The sequence below is a fragment of the Metopolophium dirhodum genome, chromosome 6 (assembly GCF_019925205.1).
Source record: "Metopolophium dirhodum isolate CAU chromosome 6, ASM1992520v1, whole genome shotgun sequence".
Classification (NCBI taxonomy): domain Eukaryota; kingdom Metazoa; phylum Arthropoda; class Insecta; order Hemiptera; family Aphididae; genus Metopolophium; species Metopolophium dirhodum.
Genome location: NC_083565.1, coordinates 14,719,305 through 14,738,704, shown reverse-complemented (window position 1 = coordinate 14,738,704; position 19,400 = coordinate 14,719,305). Strand labels below are relative to the sequence as shown.

At 28.3% G+C, this 19,400-nt stretch overlaps 1 long non-coding RNA gene across 3 annotated transcripts; it reads right to left on the bottom strand.

Annotated features, from left to right (window-relative positions):
* Positions 1-196: 196 nt before the first annotated feature.
* LOC132946513 (uncharacterized) lies at positions 197-15,013 on the bottom strand. Of its 3 annotated transcripts, XR_009664731.1 has the most exons (4): positions 12,974-13,208; positions 2,296-2,406; positions 778-2,214; positions 197-705 (listed from the first exon to the last, which is right to left on the bottom strand). It is a non-coding gene; the product is annotated as an uncharacterized LOC132946513 (long non-coding RNA). The 3 variants fall into 3 exon arrangements; XR_009664732.1 differs by lacking the exon at positions 12,974-13,208 and adding an exon at positions 14,880-15,013 and having other exon boundaries at positions 197-2,214; XR_009664730.1 differs by having other exon boundaries at positions 197-2,214; positions 12,974-13,213.
* Between the last annotated feature and the right edge of the window lie 4,387 nt (positions 15,014-19,400).

Below are 19,400 nucleotides of genomic sequence, written 5' to 3'. Positions count from 1 at the left end.
ATGTTTTGCCTAACCTAAAAAAAAAATGTTTTAAGTTGAAGGACAAAAACGGCTCAAACACAAGAAACATTAAAATATATAAACGACGGCCAAACCAAAATCAACAATAATAAGAGGCGGTCGAGGATGCACACAACAGATTTGGTGAACTAGGCATAAGTAGGCAGAATATTGCAGACAGGGCAAAGCGACTTACGGGTGGGTGTTTTGTTCAAAGGTCGACCAAGTAATCTAAAGGAAAGGGCGGGAACCGTGGTGCCGTCCGTCTTAACGCTAAAAAATAAGCGACGAGTGAATTCTATAACAGAACATTTTCGCGACATTTAAAAAACGCATAATAATAATAATATTATACATTATACAACAACTAAGTATCTACAAAATAATAACAGAACCCGAAAAATTATCACTAGTCTTCATGAATCACAGGTGTTGATAATAGGAACGGTTTCGGGTGTTGAAGTTAGCGACGATCGATGATGAACAATTTTCCACACTTTTTTTCTTTTCAAAACACTGTCTGCTGCCGCCACCACCGATCTGCGCGGGTTCAACCTGATTTCACGTACGCTTGCGCATGTCCGTCCCACTTCGCAGTTCGCACAATATTAATATTATTTCGTACCGCCGCGAATAATATTAAACTGATACTGTGTATAACAAACGAATTATTTTTTTACGCTTGAAAACTAAAAAAAGTGTAAACTGAAAAAAATAAATGTTTAAAGAACACGACAGTTTTTCGGTTGTGCCCACATTTATTTATACAATACATACTTGTTTTATACTTGCTACTACTTGGTATATGTAACCTATGACATGAAAACAAAACGATCGACGATTTTTCGAGATCACCGCGCACTACGCCCCGACGGCCGCGATACACAAATACGACCTAGAATGCCTGCCTACATCCTGTTACGATGTGTGTATGTGAACCTATGCGAAAATCGTAAATCCGCGGTCGATAACAATAATATTATTACGATATGAATAATCTGAGCAAAAAAAAACAAACTAGATCGCGAAATTTGGTCGATTAGAATATTAATTCTCGTCACGTACTTTTATACGGCCGAACGACGACGTACGACTAGCCGCCGGGACTAGGTACGCTGCAGTGACTATGAAATTATAGGTACGACTAAAAAAACGGTAAATGGGCGTACAGCTCTCTGTACGTAGGTAATGGACAACCAAATGCAGCACCTACCTGTCGGCTTCGGCTCTCACAGTACACCCGGTTATACCTTATACCTAGGTAGTAGTAGGCACCGACGTACACTTTATAGAAAGTGTCTGCGCGAAATATTAATGTCATGATTATACTGCAGCAGCTATACATTGACAACGACCTAAAACGTCTCCGAATACGATATTAGATAGCTAGCCAACAAAGTTTACTCGGTATGCCTTCACGTGCGTCTTATTATTTTGTTATATATATTGTCGACTTCACGATGGCACCTAAACTGCTCCAGTCTATCGTATGAATTGATTGAAATGCGATCGTAAAAAATATTTTATTTATTATTCGGCATTATGAATAATATGACATTGTTAAACGGCACCGCACTCGCAGATTAATTGCTTGATAATGTAGCGATATTTAGTTATCAATGGTAGGTAATCGTCTAAATATAATATATGTTTAGACGATACATCGAAATAGTAGATACTCGCAACTTCACTATACTGTCGTAACCTGTAGGTACCTATATCTAAAGATAACGACGTGGTGTAAATCATAAAGAAATTTATTTTTTAATATGTCTATAATCTAAAACATATTATTTTATTATTTTTGCTTATGAAGAGAGAAAGATATCTAAGTACTTATAATCGTTATGCAAGAAAAGCCACAATGTCTTACGTGTTTTCTTGAACAAACATATTTTATAAATATAATATAATACCTATATTAATATGTACAGTAAATAGATAGGTACCTACTCACTGCGGAAAATGTAGGTAGGTGGTAGTGTGGTACCCATCATAATGTTATATTATTACAATATTTATTATTTTATAATGCTATCGCCATCACCGGATTACGACTATACAGAGAGATTAAACGATTTTTAAGCCAACTAATATAAACCGTATATCATAATATAATATTATACTTAGCTGCATTTATCAAATATAATAGATCACGTAGGTATTTTGTATTACGTATTCACGTTTTCTGGAAAATATATTTTCTACCATTGTCTATAATTACAACACAATTAATAATATCTATTTGATATTTTAATTATTTATTTATTTATAGTCAATATTTATAGTTTATACCTCAGACATCGTTTTTAAAACTTTATCACTCGTTAAGGCAGCGGTTCCCAAACTTTTACGACCGTAGTGACCCTGGCATCTTTAAGAAAAAGTCTCGTGGAACCACAATGTCTGTAAAAAGAATATTTTATAGCAATATGACAATATTATACTATAGTAACTATTATTTAGGTGAACTTTTTTTCCAAGTATAATATAAAATAATTTTCTCAATATTCACATACATCTGGCGGAACCCTTGAAATAGTCCCACGGAACACACTTTGGGAGTCACTGCGTTAAGGAATACCTAGGCATTCTCATACGTATCGGGGATAGATCCTCCTACCTATGACCTACCTAATTTTTTTTAATCCCAAAAATATATATTGGAGTTTTTTTTCATACACTTACTTATGCCTTATATGTAAGTTGAAAATAATAAGTATTATGTGATAAATGGTAGTTGAAAAATCATTTTTGATTAGTTATAATTTTCCATACTATTTTAGTATTTTGTTTGATATTAAAAAATAGATTTTTTTTTATACTTTTTCATCTACTTAAAAAACTTGTTGCATTTTACTTTGACTCATACATTCAAACCATTATCGCTAAATAAAGAATATGGCAGGCAAACTGAAAAAACTACGTCTACTCCTGACTGCAGAACATTGTCATGGATTACTTATAGTTATAGCCTATATAGGAGTACCTATATACAAGGGCGAGACCGTTTTCGACCAAAAACGTACCCTTCCCTTTTCGGCCGATTCACTTTTCGACCAAATTTAAAAAACGTCGATTCCCTTTTCGACCAAAATCGTACCCTTCCCTTTTCGGCCGATTCACTTTTCGACCAAAACAAAAAGTTTTGTAATATGATAATATGTAGAATAAATAATTTATATATAATTTTTGTAAAATAGAATACCCATATATTAACATTTTTTTTTTTTATTATGATTATTACGATTTATTATATACGATCGGTGATCGTCGACTGTGATGGTTACTACCATAATATATAGTTATATCAGTATAATATGTAGTATGTACCTGCAAGACTGATCGTTATACGTATTGTAGAGAGTCACTATATCTTTCTTAATATTATATTATACACATTACTATTAGACTTAATAATTATTGACAACAATTGTATATTATTATGTTATTCTTTTTATAAAATATTATGCACAGTGTGACATATTAACACAAAACTAATGTTAATAATATAATAGGTGTTTTTATATTTAATTTTTTTTTAATATTTTATTTTGCAATACTTTATTTTACAACATTTTATGTAACTTATACTTTAAATAATTTTTTTAATTATAATTTCCACAATTTTACAAAAATTATATACCAATTATTTTATTTATTTTACATATCATATAACAAAACGTATTGTTTAATGTTTTGGTCGAAAAGTGAATCGGTCGAAAAGGGAAGGGTACAATTTTGGTCGAAAAGGGAATGGCCCTTTTTTAAATTTGGTCGAAAAGTGAATCGGCCGAAAAGGGAAGGGTACGTTTTTGGTCGAAAACAGCTATGCCCATATACAATTACTATTGTGACTTATTATTTGTCATAATTTAACGTAATTTTTTAAAACCGTCTAGTGTCTACCTAAATAGGGCACTATTGTTGTCTGTTGGCCATTCATAGAAAAGTTGTTATTAATCCCAAAGAAATGTCTGATGTTTCAAAATTAGGAAAAATAGATCTAAGTGTACCAGTGGCGTAGACAGAAATTTTCATTGGGGGAGGGGATAGTAATAGATCAAAATGAGTCTAAATATTGATTTATGTATCTATATATAGAAAATAATAAAATTAAAATATTTGGTGATAATTTCAAGTAGGTACCTACCAACGGTTATTATAATTTTTGAATTACAACGAAATAAGATTTTATTTATTTACGGGTCCACATGACGCTCATAAAAAATATTGTGGATTTACATTAACTTTTTTTTAATTTCCACTAACAACAACTTACAAGACACCTTGTATTAGATTTGAAGTTTTTTGACTAAGCGAAAAAAATTGTATGAATAATAAATAGCCTATATAGCCAATATGACTTAAAAAGAGTAAAAAAAAATTTTAAAATGTTATTGTGTATAAAAAATGGTAATATAAACGTTCGATGAACATTTCATTTATCTACGGTATACCTACGGTTATTTTATTAGAGTTCGACCAAATAACAAAATCGATTTTTTAGAAAACTAGTTTTGCGTAAAAATCTGTTTTTCCTTAATTTTTTCCACCGACCTTGTACTGAGCATTTTTTTCTAATTTCCTAATTTCCTAATTTCTTATTTCCAATAAATATTTTCAATTTTTCGTATTTTTTCGGTTTTTTCTTTTTTGTGAAACATTAACTTTTAGAATTGCAAAATGTAAATGTAATATGTATCTATACAGGGTGATTCATAAAGCGTAAAAAACTCATTATCTCAAAAAGTATTAATGTTTTTGAAAATATTTTTTTACATAGTTTCAAGTTGTTAAAAAACTATGTTTTTATTAAAAAATTATATTTTTAAATATTTTATATCTATATAATTTTTTAAGTTTTTTACTTTTTTGAATGGCAGCATAGAGTTTTAAATTCATATTCCAAAGCAGAATATTTTTCTAAGTATTTTAATTCATAAAAATCTAATTTAGGGCGAGTAGTCTATGAGGTATAAGCATTTGAAGTTTAGATGGGCGGAGTGTAGTGGTATGGGGTTACCCCGCAAATGTGTGTCAACTACTCAGCTTGTCTAAACCTTAAATATTTATAACTCATAAACTACTCGTCCTAAATTCGATATTTATGTATTAAAATACTTAGAAAAATATTCTGCTTTGGAAAATTAAATTAAAACTCTATGCTGTCATTCAAAAAAGTAAAAACTTAGAAAATTATAAGGATAAAAATATTTAAAAATATAATTTTTTTAATAAAAATGTTGTTTTTTTAACAACTCGAAACTATGAAAAAAATATTTTCAAAAACATTAATACTTTTTGAGATAATGAGTGTGTTACGCTTAATAAATCACCCTGTATATGTGGTAAATGTATTAAAGTGACTGGTCGAACGTTTTATGGTAATTTTACGAAAGTTGCAATTATTTCGGTGACGACGCGTGACTATGACGTATAAATAACAAAACCGATTTACATTAGGTATTATACACCTAGAGTTCCTAATAAATATGGTTTACGCGTGCAGAAAATAATATATATTAGTATATTACCAACCCTTCAAATATTTATAATTCTGCAATGATGACGACCGTCTTTAAATTACATGCTGCCAAAGTAATAAAATGGTTTTTAGCCAAAAATTATATATAGTTTGTCGTTAATAGTAAAATTTGATAATATAAAATATACTATTGTAGTATTGTATTATAAATTAAACGATGTAGTTTAAATTCTCCAGTCTATAAGTGACTATTGTAACTGATATACACCTGCTACGGGCTACCTGGTACATAAATAATAATAAAAAATAATAATAACACGTACTTAGTACTTACTAGCAAATAGCAACCCATGGATGATATACCGAGAGTACTAAATCCTCGGCACATACTAGTTGTCTCCCAAAATATTCAAATGGTAAATAAGAAAGGATAATTATAGGTATTCAGTACTATTCACTATAGTTTCTTCCGATGATCAGGTAGGTCATAATTATATACGAGTTGCCTCCTATTAGAGTATTAAGAAGTGGTTTATAAACTTTTCTAAAATATATACCACGTATAAATAGATAAACTTATGTATACTTACGTAATAATATAATATATTGTGTTATAATTGCAAAAAAATTAAGTTTACAGTAACATATATTTAATAACATATAAATTAATATAATATATTAATAAATAATATTACATAATAATGATAAACATTTTTTTAATGTATTACCTATAGTAAAAATCGTTGTTTTATTTTGAGTGTAGGAAGAACTTACTACTAAAATGATTGAAAATAATGTAATAAATTGTTGAGCATAATTGTTTAGATATTTAGAATTACATAGGAAGTACCTACAATTAAAATATTAGACTTGGGTTATATTATATACATTTATACAATGCCCCCCTTCTTGTTCATTTAATATTTTAAATTCGATTTTTGGCATTTCCAAATATGCATCATACTCAAAGATACAATTTTTAAATTTTTGAATTTATTTATATGTACCTAGGTACTATTTGAGTGTATTGTGGTGGCGATACGAACTTCTATTAGAAAACCTCCTTTTTACTGTAAATTATATAGTGAAACATTTTTTTGAAAATGTTTATAGGTATGTACCTAATTCATTATGCGGAAGTAATTAATATTTTATTACCTATAATGAAAGAAACATTATATAATATAATTATGATTTATGACACTTTGAAAAAAAACCCTAATTTAAAATATACAGTCTTTTAAACTAAATTATTTATGATTTCGAAATTGTATGTTAATATTTAATGAGCCTACAGACAATGTATAAAAGTAAAAACCGATAATAAACTGCATTTGCCACCAGACAGTTGTAGCTATTTTTAAAGTTTTCAATATTAAACGTCATAATGAGACTTCACGTATAAATCATTTTCCGAAAAAATATAAGTAAGTAGTGAACTTTGTAAATCAAAAATTGATAACCTGCATATAGTGCATATAAAATATTAAGATCACTAATAAAGTGTACACGAATCATACACCAAATTTAAAGTAACTAGTTGAGAGCAAGACTTACCATTTGCCCCACTAATTTTAACCCAATTTTGTATTTATATTATAATTATTATAAATTTGTATTTTATTTTAATTAATTAAATTTATTTGTATTACGACACTAGGCCACTATGTTACTTTTGCATTATAAAATTATAATATATTAAAAATGTTTGCTTTGTATTTTTATGGCCCCCGAAAATTTTCAAAATTCCCAATATGGCCCACCAAACATATTAATTGGTGACCCCTGTTATAAAGGATTAGATTTAATTATGCCGGATTTTATACCTAGTATGTACATTAGTTTGTAATTTGTGTGCGTCACGTGAGTTATGTGTATTGTATTCTCCGGTTGAGTTTTTATGCGGAATCCAATGTGCCGATTAAAATGTGTTTTGCGAAATTAGGCGTGGTCAAGGACAATAACGAAGCTATACATTGTATAGGTGCATACTATATATTATTATAATAGTTATAAATGTATATCTATATATATAAAAATAAGTGTACATTTTGAATAAATTTTATAACTCAAGATCCACTAAATCGATTTCGATAAAAATTTCAGGACATATTAAAATTGATATGTAGATGGTTTCTGTGAAGTTTGTACGCTGTGGGATAAGTGGTTCCGGAATTATGGCCTCATAAATGCACACCTGGTGACATGGCCAAAAACAACAACAACGTCTATACAATTATTTTTATCTATATATATAACCCATAGCAACCATTAAAAACAAAACTGTTGATTGTGATCACTTCCCTTTTTAAATTAGCCTATGATACTCACAAAGAATGTGGCTTTGTATTGGTGGAAGAATTTTCGAAATCGGTTCAGTAGTTTCGGAGTTTATCTCGCAAACATACAAACAAACGCTATAATTTTATATATTAGTAGTGGTGGGGGTAGGCATGCTGAGAGTTGTTAGTATAGATAAAAATGAATGTTTGTGTGTAGATTAGACCTCTGGAAAGAAGATAGGCTAATTTAAAAAGTGTTAAATTTGTTTTTAGATTCTGAGTGAAACGATGAATGTATTGATTTTACAATGATGTGTGTTTTTTTTTTTATTTTTTTTTATTTTTTTTTTTATTTTTTTTTTTATTTTTTTATTTTTGTGTCTGTGTACACGATAAGTAGTCGAAATAATGCTTCGATTTTCGACTTCAGTATCTTGTTCGATGGGAAAGTGAATATCGTTGGTGCATTGGGGAGGTCAAAATTTCCCAGTAGTTTTCAAAAGCGATGTGAAAAACAAAAGAAAAATTAAGGAAAAACGGGAATTTTTACGCAAAATCGGTTTTTAACAAAATCGATTTTGGTTATTGGTGTAACTCTAAAACAAATGACCGTAGATGCATGAAATTTTCACTGGTTGTTTATATTTGCATTTTCTATACACAATACAATTTTGAAAATAATTTGACTTTTTTTGAACTGTTTACGGACATTGTCAGTTTTCAGTTTTTTTAAATTTTTTTTCTATAAATATCAATAAAATTTTATTTGTTGGTTAAAAAAGCTTGAAAATTTAATAGAAGGCTCCTAGGTTATTGTTTCAAAGGCAGATGAAAAAAATTAAAAATCCTTAGTCACAGTTTTTTTTTATACACGTTTAAAGTTCAAATCTTGAAAAAATACGGAAAAATCACGAAAAATAGCAAATTATTTTGAGTTGAAATTCATAAAAATTTTTCTTTTTAAATCTAAGATTTGAAAATGTAATATAAGATTACTCATAAGTTTGTCTACCTTTATCAAAAAAAAAATGTCTAGAAGAAACTTAAATTAAATTTTTATGAGCGTCTGAAATTTATATTTTTACAACATTTGATATTTACTCGATTTCTCATGTAACAATTTTCTTATTTTATTGTAATTAAAAAACAAATGACTGTAGATACTTGAAAATTTCACTGAATGTTCATATTAGCATTTTCTATACACCATAAAATGTTGAAAATATTTTGACTCTTTTTGAGCTGTTTACGGACATTGTCAGTTTTAAATTTTTTTAGTTTTTTTTTCTATAGTTATCAATAAAATTTTATTTGTTGGGTAAAAAAGCGTGAAAATTTAATATAAGGCTCCTGATATATCGTTCTAATAGCAGTTGAAAAATATTAAAAATACATAGGCACAATTTTTTTTTATAAGCATTTAAAGTTCAAATTTTGACAACATTTATCAAATTTATAATTTATTAATTATTTTGTGGTTAAAAATGTATAAAATGTTTAACTTTTATGGCTAAGGATTTAAAATTTAAAACAAGGCTCCACGTAAATAGGTTATATATAAATTACTTTATTCACAATAATATCATCAAATATACTTGGTAATATCATAGGCTGACTGACCGTTTTCGCTCAGAATCGTTTTTCTTATACAATGATATTATATCATTGAATTCAAATTTAACACCATCCATTACAGTGACCCACTTGTAACCTACTGTACAGCAGAGCGACATCCACTTACCCACCTTTTTTTTATTTGTCGGATTTTAGTACGGTTGCGTTAGGCTTTTGTATTAATTGATTATATTAATCCTCCGTAGGCGGAATTAAGTAAAAATGACAAACTTGGTACCATTATGATACTTTAGAGTTAAATCATACACTTACGTACAAACAGCACGGGGTCCGCGATTTACCGCAGGTAGATTGCCTACCTGATAATTAGAGACCGGAATTGTATGCATTTGCATGTTCATACTGAGTGTATGCACTTATACGAGGGTTTGAAATGTCAGCAAATCAGACCTAACTGATTCCATAGACCAAATTTAATTTTGCATATAATTGCATATTTGGAGGGTTGGGGCATATTTGTTCATAAATGCATATAATGTGCATATTCATTCAGTCTTAGTAAAATAATCAAACTATTTCATGTTTTCATTTTGGAAACTGGAATTTTTAAATATTGGTGAAAAAAAATGACTGTCAACACTCAACCTGATATAGAATATTATCTCGTATATAGTTCGATAAACTTTTATCTGACAAATGAAATTATCTACATTAAACATACATGTCTTAAGGTTTTAAAAAATTTAGGATTCATTTATTGGCTACACTGCATATTTGAAAAGTGTGATATTAAACTGATATTAATTCGTAACATTTCACGTATCAGTGTTTTATCAGGAAGAGAACGAAGTGTCTTACCCCCAAATTTTACACCAATGATGAGTTCTTGTATGAAATTTGCGCCTATAACTTCTGTGGACGTTGAACGATCCTTTAGTACATACAAAATGATATTAACTGAAAAAAGAACAAATATGACCTCTCAAAATATGGAAAAGTATATTGTAATTAATTGCTATGAAAACAAAAAATAATGGTGTTTTTTTAATTTAAATATTTTGTTCCTATTTAGATGTTGAAAGGTCCAACACTTCTATATAATTTTGTTATGTTTTATTTCTTTAAATTGTTTTAAAAACATATTATAATGATGTTTTTAACACTTTTCTTAAGTTTGGTTTCACGTCTGTCTGTGATCAAATCTTGCGCGCTCGATTTGAGGCACTTTTTGAAGATGAAAAATTCTGAAAATTGGTATAGACCTTGGTCTTGGATGACAATACAATAATCCGTTGTCATTTTGGGACATGGACCAAAAAAAAAAAAAGGATTGTCCCCACGACGTCGCCGTAATATCTCTCGCAGATATTGAACTTTCTCTCTTCCCCAAAAAAAACCGCAACCTCTTACGAAGCAAGTATAGGCGTGTCCTATCCATTATTATAATATCTATGGTAACAACGGTAATTATTACCAAATAACATTATACCGGTATTCTGATATAGGTACCGAAAACACCGGATAACATATTTCTTAAACGTTTAATAAAAATATTTACTTTCAACTAAAAAGTAGAAAATAAAAAATAAAAAAAAAAATTTTAAAAACACACTTTTCCATAAAAACATTTTAAAAAAAATTTTAAAAATTGCACTAAAAAGACAAAAATAATTCTCTGTACTTAAAAATAATGAAAAATTTATTGATGAAAAATTTAAAAGTGTGTGGTGCATCATACAAAACATTAAAAGCCGAGCTAAGTCTCACATACACTTCTTTGTTCAATCCTGTTTATAAGATAGTGACTGGCAGTATATGTCAAGTATAAGAGCAAAATAATGAAAAATTTACTGATGAAAAATTTAAAAGCCAAGGAAAGTCTCACATACACTTCTTTGTTCAATCATGTTTATAAGATAGTGACTGGGAATATATGTCAAGTGTATGAGCACCACACACTTTTAAATTTTTCATCAATAAATTTTTCATTATTTTTAAGTACAGAGAATTATTTTTGTCTTTTTAGTGCAATTTTTAAAATTTTTTTTAAAATGTTTTTATGGAAAAGTGTGTTTTTAAAATTTTTTTTTTTATTTTTTATTTAATATTTTGTTTGTTAACTATTTAGATGTTGAAAGGTCCAACACTTTTATATGAATATATAATTTTGTTATGTTTTATTTCTTCAAATTATTTTAAAAAGCATATTAAGATGATGTCATTTTTATATTTAAATATTTTGTTGATTATATACAGGTATAAAGTAATATAAATTTATGATGCATATTTGAGCATATTTTTCAATTATTTCTGCATATTAATGCATATTTTGACCCTTTTGCTTTGCATATTTGCATCATATTTGCCACATTTTTAGTGCATATAATTCCGGTCTCTACTGATAATATACCTACTGCTGCGAATCAGAATTTTTATTCCAGGCAGCAGAAAAGTTAAGATACATTTTGAACGCCATACACCGAATATTAAATAACGAATTGAACAAAGTTTGAGTCATGTAGAATTGGTACATTTAACGGGCAACGAAGTGCCAGCGGGATCAGCTATTGTATATACTTATTTACATACATACGAACTCAATACAATGTTTACAAATAATTGAAATATGTATTCGTGTATTAAATAGGTAAGACTTTTGTTTTCGCGCGTTTCGTTCGTTGTTAGTTAACACAATAATTTATTATTAATTATATATATCGCGTATTCGTGTAGGCACATTCATTGTCTCATGGGTTAACCTAATAAAAAATTCAAGAAAAAATATTTTTGATATAGCTGCACCGCTGCATGCATCTACTATAATTCGAAGTAAGGTACCTATTATAGCTGTATATCATGAAATTCATTTAAAACTACATCGAAAAATAGATTAATAGTTGTTTGATTAAATATTTTGATGTTGAATGAATAAGTAAAAACGTAATTATAAAATCTGTCAAAAAAAAAAAAAACAATTTTACTTGTAATACGGCGACTCTAGTAAAATCAAACTCATTTGTTGTACATAAGGAAATAATACTGCTGCACGTTATTTAAACTTGGATTTGCGTAGGAAAAGGCTTTTGTGAGCCAATATAAAATATTATGTCCCCATACGTATTTAATAATTTATTATAATATAACCTATAGTATATTATATGTGGATGAACTATCTGAATGTAAATATTCTATAAAAATAAATATTCGGATATTTTATTTTTTATCTTACACGAATAAGTAAGTATAGGTAATAGGTAATTACGATTTATCAAAGCTTAACATCTGTGTTCTGTTATATTATTATTATTGTGATATTTTTTCATAGAGCTAAAAAGTACACACCATCCTCATACATATGTATACAGATCATCCAATATGCATATAGAATAAAATATGTATAGGTACCAGTAGGTAACTAATGGCTAATAAATTGTTTAGATTGGTGATAATGTTAAATTTTTAGTTAAATTTGAAGAAGATTATATTGAATAAGCCTTTTCTATTTTTAAATATTGTGTTAGTTAAAAAAATATATGTATGACTATTCATCATGGATTCAGCGTGATATTTTATTTATTTTATTATGATTTTCCAGCTATAACTGTTAGATATTCAAAAATATTTTTACCTGTTGTATGTTGAGTATCGTTGTCACAGTCAGAATGTATTAATAAAAGTATCACATTTTAAAAAGTTATTTCATACGTTTGATAATGATTATAAATGTTAAACGAGCAATTTAAACTTTACAACAAAATACCTATTTATTTAACTATTTGAAATATTAAAATAATTATTAGGTGCATAATATATTAGGTATATGTACCTAACGGTTTAATGCGGTTGTAATAACTAGGTGCCCGCAATTACTTACATTGATGGAATATACTTTGAGTTAAAGTCTACCTTATTAATTATTATTAATTAAGAATTTATGACCATACATTGTTTGTTATTGTGATTGTGAACTGTAACAAATAATAATAAACCTATCAATTAATCGATAAATTTAAAAACAATAATAATATTAAATTAAAAATGTTTATTCGATTAATATATTAATTAGAGTTGTTATTACCTAAATGTTTTATCTATACATCATATAGGTATAGACGGTATAGTTCAAATATTGCACTTTGATACTTCAACGATCATAAACATTTATAATATTTGTATTCTATTATATTATATTGAATATAATCTGGGAAACATTAGTCATAAGTCAAATGTCGTATGTAATTATTGTTGATTAGTTTAAATATTTTTTCTCTTATCAAAAATGACCTTGGATCTTTTAAAATCAAACATATTTATATAACTATATAATATACCTACATTACAATAATTTTAGTGTCAATAAGTTTGCTGGTTTAGGTCTTTAAAAATTTAAGACAAATATTGAAAAACGGTATAATTTGTATGATTATTTTTTAGTTCCGAATTGCATAAAAATATTTTGTACACTAGAAAAAAGGTAGGCGAGTGGGTACCACTCTAGTATTCTACTATACATTATTAGGAATCGTGTAGTTACATTTACTGTAATGGAATAGTTAAATTCTAATTCAATGATAAAAAAAAATCATTGTATACGAACAACGATTCTGACGGTGTGTTAGCCAATATATTATTTGGCAATATATTACTTAGTATAGGTTATTATAGTATTATTGCTATTAATTTAGATAATTTATTGCCAAAAACATTGCATTTGAAAATGTTATTGTGTGTATAAAATATAATAATATATATGCTTTGAAAGTTTTAAGTACCTGCTGACGAATAATATTTTTAAATTACAACAAAATAACTTAAATAGTTAAATTATAATTTTTCGTTTAAATATCTAATTTTGTCCAAATTTGAACTTAAAATATCTATTTTAAAAAACTGTGCTTATACATTTTTTAGATGTATTGATTACAGTACCTATGGACTTCTTATGAGATACCATGTTTTAAATTTTCAATCCTTATAGCTATAAAAATTGAAGATTTTTTAACTACAAAATAATTTTATACAAATGTAAAACCTGGACGTCACACCCGATGTGTTGTCTCCGTCTTACACACGTACGAGAACTCGCTCAATATGGTTTTATAGAGTAAAAATACCTATTATAAAATTGAATTGTGACAATATTTCTGAGGGTAAGACGATGAGTTTTTTTCCATTATTCTCAATACAACGTTCATATATCGTTTGGAAATAGCAAAAAATGTCAACATTTTTAAATGACCTTTAACTTTTCAAAATCTAAATTTTTTTTAAAAAAACTTACCTTCTTGCCTTCCAAAATATTGTCATCTTTTAATATTTTGTCATAGTTATTTTCCAACACCAAAATTGAGCGATTTTACTCAGACTGCTTAAACGCGTTTTGTCTATATCGTACGTGTGTAAGACGGAGACAACGCATGCGAGTGTGATGTACTCAATCCATACAACTAAAAATATTTTAAAATATTCCGTAAGTACCTATAATTATAAGATGCTCGAACACGGGAAACAACTTAAAATATTTGTGTACGTACCTAATTGATAAATATTACATAACGCGGGCTAGCTCCTTACAACAACCCTGACCTACAGACAGACGAATAAACGCAACAAGCGTTAAACGAAAAAACTAAACATGAAAATGCAATAAATGTCTACGCCGCGCCGCAACAACATTATTATTGGTCTTACTTACGGTTTCGTTTGCCGAAAGATAAAAAAGGTCACATTTTTTCAACATATGACTACAGAATACCAAACACGAATATAATTGGTTCGTTTCGGAATGTCGGTAAGTGTGGCGTTTGTTAAATACACTCATTTCGCTTTTAGCGTTTAGATTTTATATACAGATAGGTTTACCTATGCGTACCTATATAATATATTATATATATTATAAATTACAATACATATAATATATTATTATAAATCGTACGGACATTACCTAACTAAAAGTTTAAATCAAAAATAAATAAATATTATATAATATAATACATTATGCGTTTTCTATTTACTGTATTTATTCCAGCTGTATCCTGTAAATTGTAATCCTGCAGTTATTAGCGTTTAAACGCGATACAACTTTGCATTATTTATTTGGCGATAAAAAGAAATCCAATTCTACCTAGTTGTTATAATAATAATAACAATGTTTAACTATTGAAGTCGTTGGTGGTTGAAAAATGTAATAGCTAAAACGAGTGTTACTTATTATATTGGAAGCATACATTACGTATTTACGTAGCACATTCAATAACTAACCATACAATATCTAAATATGTATATTATATTGTATCAAAAATCTTAAAGCGGCAGTGTAGGTTTAACCTAACCTAATTAAATTTAACCTAATCCCTAACCTACCTACATATTTTCATGGTATACATGAACGGTCGGACAGTAAGCACGCGTTATTGCATTATATACATGCCAATATATATTATATCGTACAATGGTGGATACAAGTGATACAACTATACAAGTAGGGGAAGTTAAGGGGGCTAGATATTATTTCGATAATTCTTGCTCGTAACTCATAAGAATTGGTCAGTTAATAGTTTGCTAAACTTGATTTATTTATTTATTTTTATTGATCTGTAAGCCCGACGACTATGGCCATTAGCTGATTGTGGGGTTTTTATGATTGTAGGTAGTAGGGTTTGTAACGGTAGGGTTTTTACACGTGTGTGTTGTGTTTGGCAGAATATCTAATGGGGCACCCGTAGGTTTCTGCCATGCCATGCCGGTCGGGGGATGGTGGCATCTTTCTCCAGACAGTTGCCTGCCCGGAGAAAGATTCCGCCCAAAGTCGAGGATCGAACCAGCGACGGCGCGCGTAGCACCCGACGCCTTAGACCACTCGGCCACTCCGTCCCCCCGATTTATTTATTTAGTATTGAAATCATGGTTTCTAACAATATATCAACAGTACGTCTTTATAAATTATAATAATATGTTTATTGTTTATTGTTTATTGTTTATCACTTTTTGAAACTACGAGTGTTTCATATTTTATACCTATTAATATGCAGAACCGGATTTAGTTATGTGGAGGCCGCCATACTCATATTTTTAGAATTTGTTTTCTTAAAAGTAGTTGTTTACTATTCAACTATACATTATATTTGTTCGTATAATTTTTTTTCAGGTTATGATGGCACGCCATTATTATGGATGCTAATTTTTATGATTTTTATTTATTATAAATTATAATACAATCGTTATTATTTTGCAGTCACGATAGACACATGTATTTAGCTTGTACTCTTATAGGTTTATAGATATTTATAAACTAAAATATTGTAGTAAAATTGTGCTTAAAAAGAAATAATTCGTTAAAAAAAGTATTGTTTAAATAAATACAATATAAGTCGCTGTATAGTTAATGAATAAAATTACTAAATAAAATAAACTAAACATAAAAATAATAAAAATAATACCGAAGAAAAAAACTTTGTGGGGGTCTGGGCGCTATGCCCTAAATCTGACCCTGTTTATTTAATTTATATAAAGGGACAAATGTTGTATCAATCCCACCACTTTTTTTCATTCTTAGATCCAACCATGCAGTAATGCAATGTATGATATATATTGGTATACTACCGATAGGTGTTATTTCCTGTTGCCCGCTTCCAGCTTATTTCGCTTTAAAACTTTTCTACCGTTTTCTTCAGCTGCTGTATCCCTGCATATTAAATATACAGGACACAGATCTTTAATGGAGCCCTAATACAAAAAAATTGAGTTTTTTTTAGTTACACATTTGGACGTTAAATTACATCAGTTATATTTTATAAACTAATAAAGATTATATTTTGTCATAAATATACCTAATACTTAAAAAATATTATTTTGAAAAAAAAAATTGGCGAATCGCCTAGTGTGTATATGTACAATATATTACGATAGTATAGGTACCGGGTATACATGAATATATACCATAATATAGGTGCGCACTATCGTTATTTGCCATCGTCTAGACTCCCGGGTAATGGTTATCTAAATGGATTTTTTTCGTTTCGTCGCCACTAAATCATATACAACTAAAACCCCTAAATGTATAAAAGACCTAATCGATTTCAGTAAAATGCATTATACACAATATTATATATAGGTACCTATCGTTCGATCGATGTCATAGATCGTAAAATAATTTTACCAAGTATTATTATAGTCTGATGATCGATAATTCACTTACATCCCCATATAGGCGCACTTAATTGCATTTGTGCATTAGTAAGGAATTCATAATACGTTATAATATGTTTCGTACTTTTTTTTTTTTGTAATAAGATTACTGGTTATACTGTTCAATTTAATTATACTGGCATTGTATAGTTTGTGTTAGCTATATCAAAAATTAAAACATTTACATGCGTTTATATAGGAGGTAACTTCTATTATTCATACCTATTTTCTGATTTATGTACCTATCGCCACGGTGGTATATGCTGGTATTTGCATATTTGCGTACCTATAGTACGTTTAGTCGGTGTTGGTAAAATAGAAGACATATTTACACGCATTACACGTACGACGTACCACGTACGCACCTCTAACATCAACACAAAATAGTTAGTTAAATTTATTAATTACCTAATCGTGAGAAGAAAATATTCAAAAAATAAATCGAACTGATAAGTCACTGAATCAAGTGTTATATAAACTAACGTAAATTTCTACCCCCCCCCCCCACCCCAAATTACAAAGTTTGAAAATCGTGGTTTTTTTTATTAATCAATGTGAACATGTTTTTAATGAAATTCACGTCTTAGGTATAAGTGATTTTAGCTTAAATCGATATACCCACCTATAAGAGCAAACCTCTTAAAACTTTACTACAAACGATACGACTACAGTATAATATATAATATACACTTTATTCAGAGGTTGTTTTATCGAGAACACTCATTATCTTTAAAACTGTTAATGGTTTTAAAATGTTTCTTTACATAGTTAAGAGACATTACAAAACAAAATTTTTTTAATTATAATTTTTTTATGTTAACATTAATTTTTTATTTCATATACCAAATCAGAATACTATTTGGATTATTTCGATATAATAATAATATAATATAATATAATATACATAAAAATCGAATTTAAAATTAATTAGTTTCAGGTAATAATTATAAGTTTAGAAATTATACAAGTTGAGATAAATGGAGTGGAATAGCACTTAAATATCCCACGAAATGTTTGTCCAGCGGTTCAATTATCTAAACTTTAGTTGCTTATATAGTATTATAAATTATAATAGTTGTAACTAATGAGTCCTTAAAATTACGTCTTAAACCACCCATTTTATTTTATACAGACAATTTTCCAAATATGTATCTTATTTGTCTAAGCTCATACTCAGCTCATACTCATAACTTTGCTATATTAAAAAGTTGTAAAGTATGCAAAAGTATGCATAGTACAATTTTAAATATAGCTATCTAGGGATATATACTAGCATAGATCACTCAAAAATGTCTAGAGTCTAGACAAATATAAAAAAATTAAAAGGACTCAGCTCTATTAATAAGTAAATATACCTAATGTACTAATGTTTAGGACTTAGTTACTTTATAACTATTAATAAAAACTTGTATTTTATCCTGAAGTAATTCAATTTGTATTATTTGTATTCTTAAGATGATGTCATATTAATTGATTTGTTATGAATAAATAAATAAATTTGCAACAATATAACAATTAAATTTTAAATATTTGTAATTTATACTGTGGTATCACCCGTATTGGACAATACGCGGTAAACCAACTATACGCCTTACCCTCGTATTCTCTAGTTAATGACACTCTCTAAAGTTAATTAGAATGGCGACCATACTAAACTATACGGATACACTAGGGCTTACTTATTTAAATTTACGATTAATCACATTATCATTCGAGTTAATTGTTCAAGAGGGCGCTTACAAACGTAGGTACAATACATAGCATATTTTACGTTCACAATAATCCATTTTACTCTGTTATTTTTTAAGTTAGAGGAATTACCTACCTAAAACCAAATATAAAAGTAATAATATTATGATCGAAGGCTT